Source organism: Struthio camelus, chromosome 2, assembly GCF_040807025.1.
Source record: "Struthio camelus isolate bStrCam1 chromosome 2, bStrCam1.hap1, whole genome shotgun sequence".
Taxonomy (NCBI): Eukaryota; Metazoa; Chordata; class Aves; order Struthioniformes; family Struthionidae; genus Struthio; species Struthio camelus.
In genome coordinates this window covers 2834089-2856179 of record NC_090943.1, presented here as the reverse complement: position 1 = coordinate 2856179, position 22091 = coordinate 2834089, and positions in this window count along the sequence as shown.

Here is a 22091-nt window from a genome sequence, read left to right as displayed (position 1 = left end):
CCAGAAGTAATGCCATACCCTTCTAGGCATTTGATCTTTCTTGCATGGGCTTTGTCATGACTCCTGGGTCACTAATGCAAATGCTCAGTTTATTGAACAAGGGATCTTATATCACTTTGGAACAAAGTTCCTCCCAGGCTTTAAGAGTTGAATGGCAATAATAATTAAAATCCATTTTAAGGTTGCCTCATACCCAAACCGATCATCTAGGCCATATGCATCTTAGCTTCAGTAAGCAGTTACCTAGTCTTATCGTGGGTTTTCTACTCACGGTCAAGTACAAGGTCAACCCTCACTTACCTCTCAAAGTCCTATTCCTCAAAGAAAATGTCTGCAACTTACTCAGACCTCTAACTGTCTAGTGTTAGAAGTCCTACAGCATCAGTCCCAATGAATTTTGTTACTTGACTTCTAGACTCCCTCTTCCTCTTCTTAAAGACTATAAATGAAATGCAGCAGAGGGGGAAAGGCAAATCATCTGTGGACCCATTCCTAGAGAGCCTCTTCTTCACAATAGCAAGATAGTGTGTATAGCTTTGGGAGTATGGCAAGTTCTGACAACACAACTGTGATGTAAGGCAATTTAGGACAACATCAGAAGAGTGTACTGAAGCTTTTATGCCTGATCCAGATCACTGAAGGCAATGACATTGCTTCCTTTCACTACAATGGGCTTTGGTCAGCTCCTCATGCTGCAATTATCCTCACTATATTCAACGCCTCCTTTAGTGCTTGCATACTTAAACGTTAAAATGTTTGGACATAGTTTCTTTCAATCAAATAATCAAGAGTATAAATGAATGCATACTGTTACCAGTCTGTGAAGAATGCAGGCTGTCAAGAGAAACAGTTAGCGTTAGCAGAAAGAGGGAAGCAGGAAAGCTAAATAATCGGCAAGATTTAGCACCAGTGTCTCCCTTACACACTCACCATCTGCTGCGTAAATAACTCTTGATTTGTAACACTTACTTTTTGTATTTTTGGCCGAATATTGGATTTCTAAATAGTTATTGTTTAGCAATAATTATTAGTTACTATCATTTGGAGAAACAGGTATGAGCATATTTGAAGGTACAACCTTCTTTACCTGCCTAATTAATTAATATTTCCACAGGTCTTTGAGATCAGCAAAGAGAAAGTTCTATCTACATGCAAAATAATATGTTTTCTATTTGGAAGAACAGCAGAAACCTCACAGTTTCTTTTCCTGGGACACTGCAGGCCTTCTCGTAGAATCGGGTGGAATGACAGCCCCGGCGCTCCTCGGTTACAGGATACAAAAAATATGGAGACTCTGATATTTCCTTTCCTAGCAGGGGAATTCCACAGTCATTATGTCTCTGGTGCAGAAGCTGAGGTCATTGGTGTGATTCAGCGGCGATGAATTTTGCAGCACAGGGCAGGGCTCTCAGAAGGTTAAGCTGATGATTGGGCAGCAGCTCTATAGCGATGGGAAAACCGCACACTTTTCTGCCTGGCCTGTTGGCAGCAAGAATTCAGTGTAGGAGAACCAAGGCTGAGCAAAGGCACGATGCAATGGGCAAGCAGTCATGGAGAGTGTGACATTTCAAGCAGAGCATGAAGTTCACCTTGGGGTCATTGCAGCTGTCAGCTGCTCCTGAGGCTTGATCTAAAACCCACTGACCTCAATATAAAGATTTCCATTGCTTTCCATTTGGCAGGCTTTGAATTAGTCCCTTGGCACTAAAGTTTTGAAATGGTGAAAAAATTAGCAGTTCTCACCTTTGGTTTGCCCTGTTTACATAACCTGCCATGCACTGAGATTAGCTGTGCATTTCTATTTTGCAGAGTGGCCTCTAATCCCAGCTCAGGCATCTTTGTGCCTGCAGCACAAATGAAATACATCCATAAGACATGCAAGTATCTAGTAAGATGGAAATATTCTCCAAATTCTTGATTGGGTGGAATGGGGGCACAAAAAAACAAAAACAAATTGAAACTCAGAAGAAATTATCTATGTTCACCTGGCTTTAAAACAATGACTCTTCTGTTCCCTTCTGTTGAGCCCAAATGACAACTCAAAACGTCTGTGGTTGTTTTCCTTTTCACTTTAGAAATTTTCAGACTTAATCCAAATGTGAACATGGTAACTGTGCTGCTCTTAGGCTCTCTCTTTCCTTGCTGAAATGATGTAAAGGTGTGTAGTGCAAGTCAGAACCAAGCCTTATATTCACAACTGGATGAACTAGCATTTGATCTGAACACATTTGGAACCAGTTTTATCTAAATATGCTCTAAGAATGTGTTTTTACTATTGGAGGTTGAAACAAGGATATGACCTGAATTAAAACTTAACCAGAGTGAAATCTTTTGAATAATTCTTACCATTTGGCTCCTAGCCATAGAAAACTCTCATATCATTAGCTGATCTCTCAGGAGTTCTTCTATTTCAGGGTGAAACTACCTGAGAACTTTCAGAAGATTTTAGATGAACTGGTCCAGAACTAGTAAAGGACCTGATAATATGAAATACTTCCCTTTTAACTATGCTCTGGTCCAAAAGTATCCTTTGTAGGAAAAAAAAAACAAAATCAAAAACAAAAACCAAAAAACTTTTGACATGAGAGTACCTCTTTTGATAAGTGTTTATGAGAAGAACTATATAAAGAGAAGACTTCTCTGGCATGCACATATTTTCCTACCAGCCTTGGCTCAGAATCTAAACTATGCTGATTCAAATTTTCAGTCTTCAGTCTTCACCATGATTTGAAATGGATTATGCCATATTAATGGTAGGATAACAAGTCTGTAACTAGGCGTCCTTAGGTCCCTCCCTAAAATTAATGTCTAGCTGGAGGGACTCATTGCGGTAAAAAGGAAATAATCACCTAACTTGTTAAAAACTGCAGCAGAATAAACATTCCTCGAATAAGGTGTCCCTCTCCGCACCTCTTCTCTGTATGAGAAGGTGTCTTTGGTAGCTCTTTGACAACATCAGCAGGAGTACCAAGGTAGGCAGACATGATTCTGTCCACTGCAAACTGGTGTTGTGGCCTATGTATCCATCATGACCGTATCTATATCGATTAGGACCAGACCGCAATCTTTTGCTGTCCTCAGCAATGAAAAGTTTTCATGTAGACTTAAAAATCTCTGTTCTTCCAGTTCAGTCTCCACTGGCAATTACTCGTTTGTCTATAGTGCAGGCTGACTCAGAGTTTAATTTCCAGTTTATAATCTTATCTAATCTAATCTGATTTAGTTTCTAATTTCCAAGTTCTAATTTCATAGTTTGGTTAGAAACATTCTTCCCATTCCCAAGAAAAGTCAAAGCATTTTTGTTTTGTTTTTTTTTTTCATATAGAGACAATATTCAAGATCTTTTGGAGGTTTTTGATTTTGTTTTCAGGAATCCTGAGAGGGAAAGAGACAGACAGAGCAAAGTAGTTGATAATCCTCCTGAGTTGTGCCAGACTCAGGTCTAAAGTGCTCTTCAGCCTCCAGTGAGTTCTCCGACTTTGTCACTTATTCCAGGGTCTTCTCATGCTGATGAAAGTGTTACCTCTGCCCTCAGACACCTTTTCTATGAAAAGTGGACTATTTTCCAATGAAGCATGACTTCACTGAAAAAAAAAAAAGCAAAAATAAATTCACTTCTAGGTACAATCGGATATCAACAGGAGAAGCAGAATCAGTGTCAGGTCTTTTATTTCTGTCCATTACTGGACACAGCCTGATCAAAGTTGCCTACAGCCAGAGAGCATCAGTGACCACTTTATGGAACGGGCAAAGTTCCTGTGCTATGATTCTTTTTTAGAATATCTCAGTGGAAGAGCCAGTGTCGATCCAGCCTGACAACTTAATTAATCTACCCCCTTCCGCGACCTGGCCTCCACAGCATTTCTTGGTGACGCCCCTGACAGTCATCCAGGGCATCCACCGCCGTGCACACATGCAGAAAAATGCAGTCATAAACAGAGGCAGCAGGCTTGCGAATGATGAAAACAAAGCACTAGTCTGATTTAAAGCTTAACGCCTGCTGAGCCTTCACGCTATGTAGCAATAATATTTACAAGGCGCGTGTACTCCGTCGGCCAGGCTGCCTCGCTCCGTTACCCGCAACGCTGACGTACATTCTGCACGGTTGGGCGCGTGACGTTACCCTGCGGCTCAGGCCCTTGATTTATGGCGTCTGGTAACTTCTCTCACGCGCTGAAATTGAAATATCTGTGGTTTTTGGATACTGAAGGAACATTGGGTTTGCTTTGACCTGTGAATAAAGAGATGGCAATCAATCTTTAATTTTCCTTTTTTTTTTTTCTTTTCAGTGAAAGCCCCTTCTCATCTCCTCCCTCCTCTTCTCCTAGTATCTACCACCCTCAGAGCTGTCCGGTATTAATTGTGCGAAAACCTGAACTTTTCAAATGTCACAAGCGAATTTAAACGCTCATGAGGGGGGCTAAATCAGAATCAACAAGAGGTTGTCCATAAGTGAAAACCACCAAAGTACAAACAATCTGTGCAAAGGATTGGATTTAATTCGTCTGGATGTTGCTGTATGAGGGGCAGAGTTGGGTAATTGTATAGGCTAGAGTCAGTGGAGAGGATCAGGGATCTTGCAAGGAAATGTCATCCTGTCCCGAGCTAGGTAGTTAAGAAATGGGGGGAATGAATCCCATCTTTTCAAGGTGTTTGTCTTTTACCATCAGCTAGAGAAGGAAGGCAAATGAATGACCGGCTTCAGCTAGACAGTAAACTTTGTGATACCTAAATGGAGACTTTCCCGTTCAAGGTCTTGTACACAGCTTAAGCTTTCCAAGGGCCCATAGAAACCTTCCAAGATGACACATACAGATACACCCTAGCTCTTCTTCCTGAAATGAACCTTATTTAGTAAGGAAGAGAATGGCTTCACAAAAGTATAAAATAATTCCATAATTAAAGGTCTGTTTGAAAAAGGAATAATAAATTCTCCGTGAGCTGAGGTCTCATACTGACTCCAGTCTCTGATTGACGGACTTTCCCATATGCAAATCTTTGGTACATAACATACAAAATCTTGTTAGCGCGTGCAAAAGCATCTTCAGTTCTCGTATATTGTACAAAAGACTTCAGCTCTAGCTTCAAATCAACGTCAGCTCAAGTTAAGATTGTCATACTTCATTTTTTGCCTGCTAGCTTCAGAATTTAATTTTCCTTATACCATATCCTGTCTCTGTAACTTCCTGTAACTTCGAGTCACTCATACCAATCCTCCCAAACATAGCAAAATCTCCATTCACTTTCTCTGAAAGTTTTCTCACCTGCTCTGACATCAAGCCGTATTCAAAGAAAACACATATTTACAAAAGAAAGTATAGCATACAGACATTTAAGGTTGGAATGGTGAAGTAAAACTTCTGGAGACATTCTCTTAAGGGCTAGAAACTACTGGATAAGTTCATTAATGATGCAAATTGATATTGTTTCTTTGAAATCACTGGAACTGTGACCAGCTGAGGATCTTTGATTCTTTGAGTCTCAGAGAGGAACAATCACACTTCATACTCCTCACTGGTGTCTTGGAAGAAGGAATTAAAATATTATCATTCTTGTAATTTGGCTTTTAATACCATTTTTTAGGTTTTCTGCCTCAAGGCAGTGATTTATGCCCTTTGTACTCAGACTCATAGATGTAGAATTACTCTCTCGAGTTGTTTTGCATTGCTAGAAAGTGCTTATTGAGAGCTGTATATTGATCACTAATTATGTAACAGAAAAGGTACTAAATTCTCTGATTTGTATATAAATTACATAAATAATATATATAAACTCTCTTGCCCCCCATTTCAAACTTTTTTTCCTTTTTTGCAACTGTAGAATTCTTCTCTTCCTCTCACATTTTTATGTCCTAGGTTTAGGGCTTTATCTCAGGCTTTTGGGGGGTATTGTATTTCATTTTTTTCCGTACTAGTATATGCACATTATTTACTGCAATATGGCTTTATGGCACCTAGAATGCACTGTAGTGGTAATTGGGAAAGTGCCTTACAAGTAAAATAGACCCAGTTCTTACCATCAAGAAATAGCCAAGAAAGGCTTTTAGGAGCTTAGGCAGCCTAGGACAGGGTTGTACAGCCTACCTGAAGGGCTACTGTGGCACATCTTTTTTATTGCTGATACTCTGAAATGCTTCAAAAAGGAATATTAACTCCCAAGTTAATGCTTCATGACAAAACTCTGTCCAGGAAGAAATTATGTCCAGGATTGGTCTGATCCAAAGACCAATGCAAAGACTCCTCCAGGCTTCACTGGGCTTTCAAAACGCCCCCAGAGGATTGTCTCAATTTAATGTATAAGGAGGCAGCAGTTCTTTTAACAGTGTGAGCAGGAAGTCTCAGTGTGGATTTTGTCAGGAAGCTTCTTTCAAGTCATTTAGGGCTTGACTAAACCCTCAGGCTCAGCCTGAAGTAAGGCACGCTGTGTAGTCATGGTACACAGATACAATCTCTCCAAGGTCTCTTTTCTTGTTCTAGGTTTGAGGGAACAAGTAAAGAACCCTGAAAGCCATTTCCCCCAAGACCTCCTTGTAAGCGCTTTTCAGGTGAACAAAGAGGACAGAACAAGCATGTAGCATTCCTGTTTGTCCTTTACTTGTATTCAAGAAACATAGAGACACTTACCCAAACGCAATCTGATGAAGCTTTAGGTAAGTTCACTTCATCTTTGCTTCAAGATATGCCTCAATAAAGCAAGGGTACAAGCTGCCCATAAGAAGAATATGGAGTTGTATGGGAAAATGTGGAAGAAATTCAAGGAAATAGGTGACCGAAGCTAGCCAGACCGTTCCATGGGAAAAGGAGCATCTACATAGCATGTTGACCCACAGTCACGCGGCTGAGCCCATGCCAGTGTGGTGCTGCACCTGGGCTTTGAATCGAGATCGGCAATGAGCTCAATATGCTTACGGCGCATGTGTGTAGTCCATAAAAACCTCACATAGTGCCCCCCTTGGAGGTCCTTGCCATGGACCGACGCTCAGCAGTGCCAGGGACTCTCCCGCTCCAGTATTGCCTCAATCGGGGGAACCCCCACTCAGATGCAGAGAGCATAAATGCTTAATATTGACCATAGCGTGCCTTGTGTTTGTATATCTGTCCCTGCTAGGAGTCCAGGCGTTGTCCCTGCCTAACCCTTACAGGAGCCCTTTTTATTCTCCTTCCTTCAGAAGGATCTAAGAACAGTTTTCCCACTCCCGTCTCCCATTCCCACAATGAGGAATCCTCATTTTCCCCAGAAACAGCACTAAAGCGCTCACAGCCTCAATAGCTGTCATGAATCAGGTGTCAGTAGTTGCAGAGACAAGCTTTGAGACACAACCTCTGTTGCCAAATTGCATATAATTTAAGTAGATTTAAGCTAAATGCAGCAATGCTAGAAAAATGGGCTTTTTCTGGTAACGCTTACTATGCTCAGCACACGGAGAGGGTAAAAAGGGGACAGAAATGCTAACCCAAGAGGATACAGGGTTTACAAGCTTCACATACACTGCTTTCAGCTAATACTGTATTTCAGCACGTATATACCCCCAAAGCCTTCTATTAAGTGCCTCATAAAAAGCCACTCACAGTGAAATTTATGTGTGTCTCCAAAGCATGATTGCTGGCTGGATCTTCTCAAAAGAGCTGTTCCAGAACTATTTTGAAATACTCTATACTTTGCATGTACAACATACATACATATATATTTACACACAATATATGCCATACATACATACATATACTTTATGCTACTATATGCTATGTGAATTTTCGCATAATCACAGAATCACAGCTGGCGTTGGAGGGGAACTCTGGAGATCACCCGGCTCAACAATCCTGCTCAAGCAGGATCACCTAGAGTAGATTGCCCAGGACTGTCTTGAGATGGGTTTTGAATATCTCCAGTGATGGAAACTCTGCAACCTCTCTGGGCAGCCTACTCCAGTGTTCAACCACTTTCACTGTGAAAAAATGTTTTCTGATGTTCAAATGGAGTTTCCTGTGTTTCAGTTTGTGCCTGTTACTTCTTTTCCTGTCACTGGGCACGATTAAGAGTCTGGCCCCATCCTCCTTACATCCTCCCTTCAGATATTGATACAGATGGATCAGATTCCCCTCTCAGTTTTCTCTTCTCCAGGCTGAACAGGCCCAGCTCCCTCAGCCTTTCCTCATATGACAGATGCTCCAGTCCCTTTGTCAGCTTTGTGGTCCTTTGCTGAACTCACTCCAGTATGTTCATAAATTTCTTGTCCTGGGGAGCTCAGCACTGGACACAGCACTCCAGGTGAGGCCTCCCCAGGGCTGAGGAGAGGGGCAGGATCACCTCCCTCAACCTGCTGGCAACCTAATGCACCTAATGCCTAATGCAGCCCAGGATATGATTGGCCTTCTTGGCCACAACAGCACATTACTGGCTCACGGTCAACCTTTTGTCCCGCAGGATGCCCACGTCCTTCTCTGCAGAGCTGCTTTCCAGCCGGCCAGCCCCCAGCCTGTCCTGGTGCATGGGGTTATTCCTCCCCAGCTGCACCTATAACACTTTGCATTTCCCTTCACGAGGTTCCTCTCTGCCCACCTCTGCAGCCCGTCAAGGTCCCTCTGAATGGCAGCACAGCCCTCTGGCGTATCAGCACTCCTCCCGGTTCTGTATCGTCTGCAAACTTGCTGAGCGTGCATCCCGTCAGCCAGGTCGTTAATGAAGATGTTCTACAATATTGGCCCCAGCATTGTCCCCGGGGGGGTGGGGGTGGGGGTGGCTACTGGACTTCATGCTGCTGCTCACAACCCTCTGAGCCCGGTAATTCATTTAGTTTTCAGTCCACCTCACTGTCCACTTACCTAGCCTGTAGTTCATCAGCTTGTCTGAGAGGATATTACAGGAGACAAAAGCCTTCTTAAAGTCAAAGTAAATAATGTCCAGTGCTCTCCCCTTGTCCACCAAGCCAGTCATCTCATCAAAGAAGGCTATCAGGTTGGTTTGTCTACATCATCTATCTAAATAACATATCTTGCTAACCTCTTCCAAGATAACTGGACCGTTTTGTCTGAAATATCTCCCCCCACTCCCGTTCTCTCTTATTCCCCAAAAATCTCTGAGGAAGAAATCTGCAGCTGAATATGGGAAAAGGCCCTGTTTTGAGCAAGGGACTGGACCAGATGATCTTCATAGGTGCTTCCAACAAAATTATGCTATGGTTGGGTTCCTGATTTGGCCACGAGACTTTTTCTAAAACTGTGATAGCTAGATATCTGCTGTGTTTGCGTGTCTTTGCCTGATCTTGCAACGGGCCAGATCACAGGTGCGGCACATATATACAGGGGCCGTTTCACGCTTGTGGAGATCGCCTCTCTTTTCCTGTTAATCACTTCAGAAAGAGCAAAGGGAAGTCCAAAGGCCAAGTCCTTAACTGGCATAAGCTGCTGTGGCTTTACTGACTTCAACAGAGCTTTACTAGCTTGCAGCAGCTGGAGGTACGGCCCCTGTCAACAGGACTTTTTCATAGAGACCTGGTACTTAATGTTAGGCATTGAACGGCAGTGTGTGTGCACTTGAGGTAGTTTGGTTACAGAGATGAAATATATTGTTTTAATATATATTTTAAATGTGCTGGTAATTTCTTTACTTTTCTCTAAAAACAAGGCAGAAAAAAATTAATGGTAAGTGGAAATCCATTTTGCCGTGTAATAGTAGTACACTGTATATTATTACTATCCTGCTATTCCATGGGGAAAGTAAATGCCAATAAAAGGGATTATAAAGCAACATGCATTTTCAATTAGGGCCTACAGTGCTGCTCAGAGCAAGCCTTGCCAAACATCTAGCTGATGGGACATAGCTCGCAGCAAGCCCTGGGCACACGCTGAGCAAAAGGGGAGAGAGAAAGGTGCCTCACAGCATGCCTGGCCAAGCAAGCTCTGCAAAAGCTTCTCCAACTCGGGGTCGGGGACCGGGAGGGCAGGAGCATGCGATGAGGAGGCTGCAATTTCCATATCTCATCACCAAGCTAAAGCAGAGAGGAGAAGGTATGCTGGGACAGGGCAGGAGGGATGGTGGGATGACACATTGCTTCCCTCAGACCTAAGGGGCAGACAGAGGCCGTCTGCCTTGTGTTACACCTTCTGGCCCTGTCCGGGAGCAGGGCAATTAGGGAACATCCCTTACTCAAGTCAGCCTGGAGCTACCTGTAAATAAACCGATGCATGTACTCATGCACACTCGCCATTTCTTGACTTTTCTAGCTTTGCAAACACAGTTTACACACACTACGCTATTAAGCTATACGTTACAGTGAATGTGTATATATGACACACTATAATTTATGTTCATGTACATAAACCTACACATTAAATAGTATATGCTTGTACATGAGTGTCTCCTTGCATCTAAGTCTAGACACAGAACCTTTATTTGTATAGAGTTTAAGAAATCTGTAACATTTAAATGCATATATACATGTATGCAATACATATACACGCACACACACTCATGCATATATACATATACATGTATACACTCATATAAACACATCAATATGTAAATATTTAAAAATTATACATATATATATACACAGACATACATATATATACACATAAACACACACACACACACATCCCATACTTACTATATCTATGCGATGCCAGGCACAAACAAAATAGGAAAAAGGAGTGTGTAATAGGTAGGAGGTAGGAGAAAAAGCAAGACAGTGCAGTGTTTACAAATAGATGGGCCATCCAAGATGTCTTTATCAGAAATTATCTGTTCTTCTCCTCATATACACATGCACACCTACACATGCCCGTTAAGTGAAAGTAAATCTTTCCTACTCTTTCTCCTGTAAGGAATGGGGAACCATCCTCGCTTGCTATCTGGGGCAGGATTTGACAGCTTACGTTGGGAACGGGCGTGAAGTTGCCCAGATGTGTCTGCTGAAGGAACCATTTTCCTGGCGATGACAGAAGTCTGGCAAGATGCCTGATAAAAATCTGAGGTGGGTTTTTTTTTTTCTCTCTTTCAAAGCAAAAAAAAAAAAAAAGGGAGAAAGAGAAACCCATATGCATCAGCCACACATATGCAAGAAATCCCTGACTTTTTTTTCTTCTGAGTAGAAACACTGAGATCTTCAGAAAAGACAGGAAATCATAACACTGCCCTCCCCAAAGTCTCATGCATCAATCAGGTCATTCCTTTGGCCACAGAATATTCAGTCTCTCTCTCTCCCTTCCTCAATTTGCTGTATCTTGTACAGGAACCCAAGGCCATGTTTAATATGTTTGTTTTTTACACTGACAACGTAGAGGTCAATGTTTAAGTTAGGTTACGTAATCAAATCGGTCCCCAGTGACTAACCACAGAGCAAAATAATTCCTGTTTAATTGTTCTCTTCTTTCCCTCCATCCTTCTGGAAAGCAAAGTCCTAGTATTTCTTCTTTCCCTCTGCCTTGGAGTTACTTCAGTGCTGATCTCAGGTTTGTACAAATCTGGGATCAAATTTTCAAAAACACTTGAGCAAGGCTTCCTTCATAAAGACTTTTTTTATTCTATTGCGAGGCAAAAAAGATACAGAGGAATTCTCAGCAGGAATTAGATGTACTGCTCTTGTTTGCTTTTTTATGTAGCAAATATTTCTTATGAGCATTGGCTTTCCACAGTGAAAACCCACAGGGGAGGAAGGGGCCAAAATGCATCCGAGGTCTCTGATTCTGTCAGACAGAGACATGAACAAATGTAATCTCAGAGTTTAGCTTCATATTCAATTGGAATCATTTCTGAATTTGGAAATGTCAAATTGAATTAACCCCATGCATTAGTACAGGCTGGAAGGTGACAGGCTGAATATTAGCCGAGACAAGAAGGATCTGGGGGTAACGGTGAGCACCAGGCTGAACCTGACGTAGGAGTAAATATGAGTGTTGCCAGTGCACTGGCATTGTGAATAAGGCAAATGACATGCTAGGCTGCGTTAGAAAGTGTTTGCATTTCAGGGTCAGCTGAAAGAAGCAACTATTCCCCCCTACTCAAGTGCTGTTGAGGTGACATCTGGACTACCTCACTCACTTTTGCATCCACGGTGTAGGATGCATTTGGAGAGTTTGGAGGGGTGCGTTGCAGAGTTGCAAAACAGGCAGGGCATTGAGCATACGCCCTGTGAATCGGGTGAAGAGGAGGCTAAAGTGGGAGCTAATACTTATCTACAACTGTTTGAGTGGCAGCTACAAAAATGACACAGCTAAACACTTCTTAATAGTATTAGAAGATACAATAAGGGGAAGTGGTTGTGGTTTGGGAGGTTCAGGCTGGACATCAAGAAAAAAATTAATTTCATTGAAAATCCATTTCAGCACTGAGGCAGGTTATCCAGAGGAGCTGTGGCATACACATCCTTGGAGGTTTCCAAGCCTTGGCTAGGCAAAGCCGTGGCTGACCTGATCTGCAGTTGGCTATAGTCCTGCTCCAGCTGGGAGTTTGGACTAGAAGGCCTCCAGCTGTCTCTTCCAATCAGTTTTTACATGATTCTTTGATTCTAATTGCAACATATTTTTTTAGAAATTTCTCTCCCCAAAAGCATAGACTATTTTTAATCTCCCTAAATCTTGAATTTGGTAGAAGAAATAGGATGGTTTGTTCCTTTCACCTAAATTCTTACGCCATGGCCTACTATGGCTTGTTTTTCACTAAATAACTGGAGGATTGGCTTTCGTCATGTACGATTAGAGAAAATCCCACCACCCATGCCTAGCTACCAGGATGAGGTAGCAGGGAGGAAGCATATCAGGTTCTGTACCAAGTGGCCTCAACGTTAGGGAATGTCTCTGGCAGTCTCCGGCCACTTTTGACTACCCAACTCAAAGGATGAGGAATTCATTTATAGCTGAGTCAGCTGGGGAAATCTTTGGAAAAAATCCAGAGCAAGGCTAGAGCATACACCTCTGGATCCGTAACAAAAGGTTTTATTCACTCTGCCAACCAGTCCTCCATAGCTAAGTGCAGACTATTATGTCTCTAAAGAAGGATGGAGATCAGCAGCTGAGAGCAGCAATAATGTTTCCTGTATTCAAATAGGTACATATTTATATAAGCAACTCACAGAATACTCTCAGAAAAAGTTGAATATTTTATCTCCAGATATCAATTCCTTAAAACTATCTTTGACACTTTAGCAGTTACTCCTAAGCTGAGCTCTTCAAGGAGAGAGAACATCTTGAGTTAACAAAGTACTTAAGCAAATGAACTGTCTGGATCCTATGATCCTCAGTTTGCTGATATCACTTAAGTTAGCATTTCCTTCTTAAACTCAGGTGGCTACTGCCATCTGAATACTCTAGAGCATTGAAAATATCTATATGGGCTTACTTGGTAAGATTCATGTCCTGTGGGCATCCCATGCCTTTCTGGAGATGGCATCTTAAGTGATACTTAACTTCAAGCAACTGAACTCAGTTTCTAGTTTGTATACAAGTATAAACCTACAGGTAACCCTCTGAATTTGGAGCTGAATCCCACCAAACACAACTTACTGAGATGCAAAAATCAACCTGATAATTCTTGAATAGTTTTTTTTTTTTTTTCCTTGTTTTCAGTTCAGATTATTCTCACTGGGTGAAGCATATTTTCTTAGAGGAGTCACAGTAGGAGACTATTATAGTCCCAAGCAATGGTCTGCCTTCTACTCATGAACTATACAACCACGACATACTGGCAGACCGTGACCTTGGAGTTCTACCCTAAATTTCTGCATTAAAGCCTTGTCTTGGGGCTGAGATGTTGCATTGTTTTACGAGAGACATCCAATAACAAAGGAATTTTTACTATTGACCGTAGAACTGTATAAAGAGAATCATGCTCTGAGTAGATATCTGGCAGAAAGGAACTCTCTACTTTTACTATTTTAGATATGCTTTTCCTGAAATAGTTCATTAAAATGCACTGTTGAAAGCAGCATAGTGGGCTATACTGGATTATCCTGATGTTTTCAAGCACTTTCGCTAATTGGGAAGGAATTATGAAGGAAGTAACATGCCTCAGGGAATGAAGGAAGGGACTGAAAAGCTAGAGAATTGGGATTAGCTAGAGAATTAGTAAAGGCACTCAAGCATGTAAAGAGTCGCATCTAAATTACAGTACACTGTAGCCAACGGCAACTTTGTGTGGATGTCTGCAAGCAATTTTTTAGCCAGTATAATACCGAAATTTTATTAATGCATATAATGCACATAACAAAAGTTACTCCATTTTATTAGCTTCCTTTTAAATGAAATTCAAATAAGAAGATGCGAGAGCCATTGAGGAGTAAAAGTCTGTGTGCACAGGGTGTGCCCCCTTAAGCTGTGCGAGATACAGCACTGGATTTCATGCATTATTCCCTGCTACAGGACATGCTTTTTTATCGTAATTGGTGGGGAGAAAAACATTTGTTGACTAGCTATAAATTGAATGCAAAGAGGTGCATTCAGCAGCCCATTACTGTAATGTTGTAATAGGACTGGAGAATACAGAGGAGGATTAAGTATTCTGAGTCAGAAACATAAAACAATATGAAACACATAGAATAACAATGCAAAAAAAGAAAAGGGGGTGGGGGGGGGAAGAGCCTTCAGACCATGCACACAGTAATTCAAAGCAAATGTGAAACCTTTCCCTTCAGCAAGACGACCACAGCAGGTCACACGAGTGCTTGTGTTTTTTTTTTTGCTTTGTGTGGATTTCTTTTTTTTTTCAATACACAACGTTAAGACAGTGTTCCTGGACAGTATTAGTCAGAAATGTCTCCTGTATGTCTCTGCTTGCCAACTAGCTGTTTTGTATTTGTTTTGTAATTATTCTGATCGTTTGATATAGGCTTTCTGTGCTTCCCCCCCACCCGCCACCAGGAAAATAGAAGCATCAGCTCCCATACGTTTTTCATATTTGCCATCAAATACATTCGTGGAAAATATGGTTTGCTGAATCGCTGTGGGCAGGATTCACACATACTTTTCTAATGCCGGATGTTTGGAGAAAGGTTTTAAATATACACTCAAAGCTCCACATTTCTGTGAATAAACCATACCCTGGCTACGGAGACACCTGACTGGCCCTGCGCAGGCCAGCTTGGCTTTGGCGAGGACTGTTAACTCTGACAGCTTTGCATGCTCTGCAGCCCTCTGCAAGCTGGCATCGCCGCAGAAAGAAGCAGTCCTGTCTCCCCCACGCTCCCTTTTGCCAGCCCAAACATTTATGTATCTGCGAGGTGGAACAAGAGAAGGCAGTGGAACTCACCCCAAGAAAAAAGAAAAAAAAAAAAAGAAAAAGAAAATAAAACAAAAAATAAAACAAAACAGCATTAACCCAGATTGGCTCCCCGGCCTGGCCCAGGGTACTGCCACACAAGTTTTTGCACTGAATTTGCTTAACAGAGGTGGAGAATGCAAAAATTATGTTTAAGACTCCTCTGGGCATATGTTGCCTCCCTGTGATGGTCATCCTGAGCTAATAGACTGACACAGGACCAGAAGGACAAGACTACAAGGAGACCCACTCTGACTCTGCAGCACTTTTTTTATGTCCAGGTTGCTTGAACATTATCCCTGTTATCCACACGCCACGTTACCCCTGATACTGCAGAGCTGAGTGCCGCTTCGTGGTAGCTTTAGGACAAGACCTACACTCAGAGCATCCGGGCTCTTCTCAGTTAGGGGGCAAAGGAAAAAAAGGCCCCAAAGGGGAGCACTTTTATTTATGTTCCCCTCATTTTCTTCATTTTTTACTAGCCTCATCCATTAGCAATAGTACTGACAGTATTCTGATTTCCCTTCGTCTTGCTCGTGTATCAGGGATAGGAAAACGACACCAGTGCACAGACCGTATCTTGCTCTTCTTCAGTCTTTGGCTGTTATTAAACGTACGACTGAAAGCAGGTTATAATAAATCCAGAACTGGTTTGGATATGCTGCTGGGGACTTTTTGTTGAGCTTTCTCTCTCTTAGCCATCTCTGAGGTCCACAACATAAAACTGCATAGCGCTACCTTAGGATATTCAAGGCCCAGGTGTGATCTGGAGAGAAGGAAGACCAGGAGGAGAATCACTTCTTACGAGAAGTAAACTTTGATTAGTTCATGATATTCAAGCCTCAGAGTATTTTCGTTTTGATTTGCTTGTGCTCAAGACTACCAAAGACCTTTCATGTAAACACCCTTCTTAGGTCTTTCTTCTTCCTGGGACTACATGGAAACTGGTTTGGGGTTTACACAAGTAGAAACCTGTCTTCTCCCTGCTACCAAGCGCGAGGGGGAGAGAACGCTTTCCATATCGCGCTATAACAAATCTAGCCCACATTCAAGTATGTCAGAAATTGAATTATTTCACTTTGAATTCGGTGGCTTCAGAAAACACAAGACAGAAAGCTCATAACAAAGCTTATGGTGGCAACACCATGCAAAGTCTGTGCTATAAATAAACCCCATCTCAAAGGCATAAAGAAGGCAAACAGAAGCAGAAGGAGAAAGAAGACAAACCAAGCGAATCCAAACATAACTTGGCCTTTTTTTATTTTGTCTCCTCTTTTTTTTTTTTTTCCTTTCTCTTTGTATATCTGATTGTTGCCCAACTGGATATTTCCACTGACATTCAGCCTAGTGCGCAAGTATTTCTTGGGACTCACTTCAAAGCAACTGGAGCACTACATTAAAAAAAAAAAAAACCTTTCAGATATGATGCCTACAGCTAGGGCTCAAGTCCACAGACTCAAATCAGACGCTTCTCCAGCTGAGAGCTCTCCTCGCCTTTCCCACAACCTCCCTGCCTTTCTCTTCCCTTTGGTTTCGATACCGGGCAAGTCAGTTCGATCCCTCACAGCTCAGGACAGGGTCATACGGCTACGACCCGTCTCCTGCTGTCCCTCTCCTCCTCCCTCCGTTTCAGACTGTTGTAGCCTTAATTGCATTGTTGTGTGAAAACCAACAAAAACATTGAGTGCTTTGATTCTCTCCCGGCCATGACTATGATATTTCCAAAACGAGAGGAGTGAAAAAAGAAAGTGGAAGAAATAAGGAGGCAAGCAGAATTTTAGTTTTTAATATCTTTTCTTTCTCTCTTTCTCACTCTCTCTCTTTTTATGGAAAAGGAGAACAGAGGGGAAAAGAGAGGAAGAAATCTAGTGAAAATATAGTGACAATAAGCAAGAAAATGTTCATAGTAGGTCACCCACAACCAAGCTTTCCTGGAGCATACATAAACATATAAATGTATCCTTTCCATCTTCTCTAGCAAAAACCCAGTGAGGACACGAATCCATGTGTTGTAGCTCTTCCTAATGAACAGTCACCCCACCGGCAAGAGAAGGAACATTTATTTATGTTTTGCAACATAACATTTTATCTGTCCCTTGCATGTATTTTCTGCCTGGTGAAAGGCCTTAGCATTTTTAACCTCTCTGAAGGAGGTAGGTCCCAAGCCAGGACACAACCACAGGACAAATAGGGATTCTTGCTAAGATGGATCCTTAGACATGGGTTAAAAAAACGTGCTGGGCACCAGAAAAAGTGGATAGTTTTTTAAAATAAATAAAAAATATAGCAAGGGTATGAAAAGCTTTAATTAAGACACCATAAAAAATTAAATCATATAAATATACACGTATATATACATGCATACATGTGTGTGTAAGAAATAAGAAGATGGCACAGATACAACTTCTCAAGCTACAGGGAAAGGTCACGGGCAAAACTAAAACTAGAAACTTTGTCAGCTCATTCCCCAATTAGCAGCCAAAGCAGATGATTCCCACACAATTATTGCAAAAGTGGGCAGATTTCAAGCACAGGGCAGCACTTCTCTTCCAGTCAGGAAAACTGAATTAAAAATGTTGCAAGATGAGAAAATATCACTTGACGTGTACTGTCACTGCGAACACTGATGTGAGTGTGTCCCTCACTCTGGGCACCCGTCTTACATGAATGTCTGAAAACTAAGGTCCTTAGTCTCCTTTTCCCGTCAATGAACAGTTCATAAACTCATCCTGAAAGGGATTCAGACGCTGACCTAATTTGCCACCTTTTTCCACAATGCCATCTGGAGGCATTGACCCTTTCGTTATAGTAAGAAATCCTGGAGAGTAATTACCTAGCTGAGTGCTTTCAGCTTGGTAATATTAATTATTCCTTCACTCATTCACCTACCTAGTGGCAAAATTGTCGGCGTTGCCTTTCCAAAACATGTTAGATTGCTTGGTTTGCTTTTTTATTATTTATTACACTTCAAGGCTTTGTGTGATCCAGGGAAGTTCACTATAAAAGGGACAGGGGAGGCTATGAAGAGAACCCCCCCATGCTAGTCTTGCTACCTAGAAACGGACCCACCATACCCTATCCTGGGCAAAATTGGAGATGTTGAATTTGCAGCCAGCTTTCTGATTGCTCTGCTGCATTCACTTCTTAATTGACTGAAGTGTGGGCTACAGTGGTTGCAAAGCCCTTTTTGTGCAACAAGAGCTCAGTTTAAAGAGTATCCTTTAATTTGTCTGTCTGGATGGATCTCCTGGGTCTTTCTTTGCAGCTCAGGGTGCAGCTCCTGTTGTCCACCTAGCACAGTGGAGCTTTGCTTTGTGAGGTAACAGAAGTGCCTATACGTATGTCATATCTCAGCCTGAGAGGTAACAGCATCTCCCTTTGTGCATGCTAGCTACTGGGTGCAGTAAAGTCATTCCTTGTCTCATGAGTCCCTATCACCTCTGGTGAATTCCCATCCAATCATGCTGCCTCCTAGAATGAATTTTCCAGGTGAAGTGTGGTCAGTCTGCTCACGGACACATAGGTCCTGCTTTGGTCTGAAGCATTCCTTGCAAAAAATGGTCACTGATTCCCCAAGCTCCTTCTCCATCCGCTGAAAGAATTTATCGCAGGAAAGCAATGTACTGCACTGAGGCTGTTTCTATTTAAAATCGTCCTGAGCTAAAAGGAGCCAAAGGAAACCAGAAGTAGAAAAGAAAAAAAAAGAAAGGAAGGAGGTCTTGTGAGTAGATGTTGTAGCCTGTTTCCACGACACATGAAGTGTGTGGCATGCGATATAAATACCATGACCTGGTACCACTCTGACAATTGCACTTCTGGAACAGTGGAAAGAGTAGCTCAAATCAATGTTGTAAGTGGAGATTAGGGGACCGTGACAATTTCCCTTGGCTAAGTCCTTACCCTGAACTTTTCAGCAGACCTGGTGGGTTTTAAATATATGTTATGGTTCCCATGACCTGCAGATAACCCAAAAGTAGGCGTCAGCGTGTCAGGGCATGCACAGATAGGAAAGCATTTGATTTTCTAAGCAAGTACACTGTGGAGCAGCTCAGGGAACCACTCTGTCATCCCAATTCCTAATGCTTCCTGAGATGGAAGGAGGGCACTGAAAAGCAAGCCAGGGCCAACAGGCTCATCCTGAAGACAGAGACGAGTAATATCAACAACATGAAGATTACATTAATTACCGAGGACAGAGGATAGGTGTATATGGCTTGTGATTTCAATTGCCACATCTCAGACCAGAAAGTCCTTAAGTGCTGAGTCTACCTCCCTGTTAAGTAAAGCACTCACGTTTGCACATGGGTTTATGTACCAGCTTTCTGTCCCATAAGAGGAGTTTAAGAATTTTTGCTATTTCTTGCGAGTTGTGAGTAGAAGATTTGCTCCACAGGCAGGCCTAAAACTAGTTCAATTTTACCCCAGCGTTAAGAAGTTGATGGTCTTTCAGGATCTGAGTGTCTGCACATGCTGCTGATACCTCACTCCTCTGTGGACCACTGTCTTCAGCAATTGAAACACTGTGACCCTGGTAACTCCAGGAGGCATTTTGTTTCAGGTTAGACCTTTGATATTAAAGTTCACAAAGTGGTAAATGAGTGTGTATTCCAAAGTTTTCTGCTGAGTGGAGATGGTGAGAGAGCTACTGACAAGAAGTCAGTCCTTTGTTTAAGACACTTGTATAATTTAAGCTTCCACTGAGGGCTGTGGTTTCCATTTTGCCATATACTCTAAAAATAAGGTACTGCCATTCTCAGGGATGGACTTCCCAGTTTTCCAGTAGAAATGCAGACTTCATTCTCTTCAGATCGAATCATCTCAGTAGCTTTATGCAGTGTAGACCTCTCCAGCTGAACCAGCCAGCCTGTGCTCCCTTTACAGTGAATTAAGAGAAATAGGGAGCACTGTTGAGGAACTGATTTCATCTGACTAGTTTTAGGTATCTACTTTAGGACGATATGAACTATATTGAAAACTCAATTGACTATAGCAAGTATATCTCTGCTGATTACAGTAAGGAATATAGGTAACTGGTTCAGATAGAGACATCTGCAGCGAGTTAGATGAATCCTAGCCTTTGGGTTTCATGCTTAAAGGATTTAGACGTATAATATGAGAGATTTTTCACTCAGAATTTTAAAGATGGGTTTCAGATCCATATTCAGGCACTTGAATGTGTCTATCTTTATATTCTCTGGGTGTCTGAGCTTACGTTAGAGTCAATGGATATCCAGAGCTAGTTTCATTTCAGGCACTGTGGGGTATCCCACATGGTGTCCAGCTGCTGTTTCAGAAGGGACACGCATCTTCTGTAGCTCCTGTGTCACACCGTGTGACGTAACCGTGCAAATGTCCCAGAAATCACACGAGAACAGCTGTTTTGGCCAAATGTAGGTGTCAGCTTTAGGGTGAGATGAATAACTATCTAGTTTTCTCTCACCATATTGAGTAGTGCCAGGGTTCAATTGCACAAAAACAGGAGCCAGGTGCCATTGGAGAGACCATAGGGATAGCTAAGACATCTACACAGGGCTGGCATACAGTGTGGGACCAAGGAGAGAACTGGACTTTACATGTGATCTTATATGGAGCTAGCTATGTTCAAGTGATGAACTGGGCCCCTTTAACTGCGAAATTTGAGTCTAGACATCCAGCGCAGAAGTAGACACCTCCTACACCTGACCATCTAAATTAAGCTAGCTTAATCTGCAGTTTGAATTCAGTCCCTACACTGTTAACACACAACATGAGGCAAGAGGAATGCCATAAAAACTCATGTCCAGAAACACAAAGGTGGTATTCAGGTGCCCAGAAAAATAATCTAGTAGCGTTTCAGATGTCTCAGTGTATTGAAGATGTCTGCAAAACAATGGCAGATATGACACAGGACCTGCAAGAAACCACTGCAGCTCTGGAGTGGCAGGTGACATGCAGGGGAGATACTTAGCATGTCTCAAAAGCCAACGGTTAACCACCAGAGTCACCCCAGAGAGATCTACACATTTGGTAGACCTGATTTTTGTGTCTATGTTAACTTTTTTTCCAAAGAGCATCGGGGAGTTTCTTTGGCAACTGCACAGAGCATGGAGGGAACTTATAGGTAACAGGATTCATGAAAACTAATATTTTCAAGGTGCAGCTGGACCTATTGACTGTAGTGAAAGAGGAAGGACTATGTATATCTCAAGACTAACACCTAAAAGGAAGGAATTTTGCTTGCACCTCCCAAGCGTCTGGCTTGGAGGTGGGATTGGCCATGCTCAAGCAATGTGCTTATTCCTTTGGCAAAAAATCTTCTCCACCTGCATTTGCTTTAAACTCTGCTTCATTCTGCCTTATTACCATCTTAATAAAAAATAACCTTAAGCTCTTCATTTCATTCTGTAGGGTTTGGGATTATTAGACTGGCAGCCAACCAAACTCTTTACTGTAAATTACAATGCAAAGGTTATGTGCAAATGATATCTTGCTCCTTAGGTTACAAGTAAAGGGATTTTTCATAGGCATACAAGGGAAATAACTGCTTTTTAAATAAAAGAGGTTAGCTAAAGTGCTACCTTTTTGTGACCCAGAACTGCCCAATAGAACAAAGCTTTAAAAAAATTATTTTATTTTGCTTTGTTTTCCTCTGGTTAGGAATTGGAAAATATTCTGTTATCACAGCATACATGCCAGTGTGAGTCCAGTGGTTGTGGTGACTCTTGTGCTTTTCTTGTATAGGGTCCAACATTTAGTGTTTTATTTTCTGAGCAGCCAGCTCTAGGAGTCATGTGATTGTGTGAGACTGTCAGACAGTTGGGTTTTTTTTTTTTTTTCAGTGATTATATTTCTTCCTTGCAGGAGTA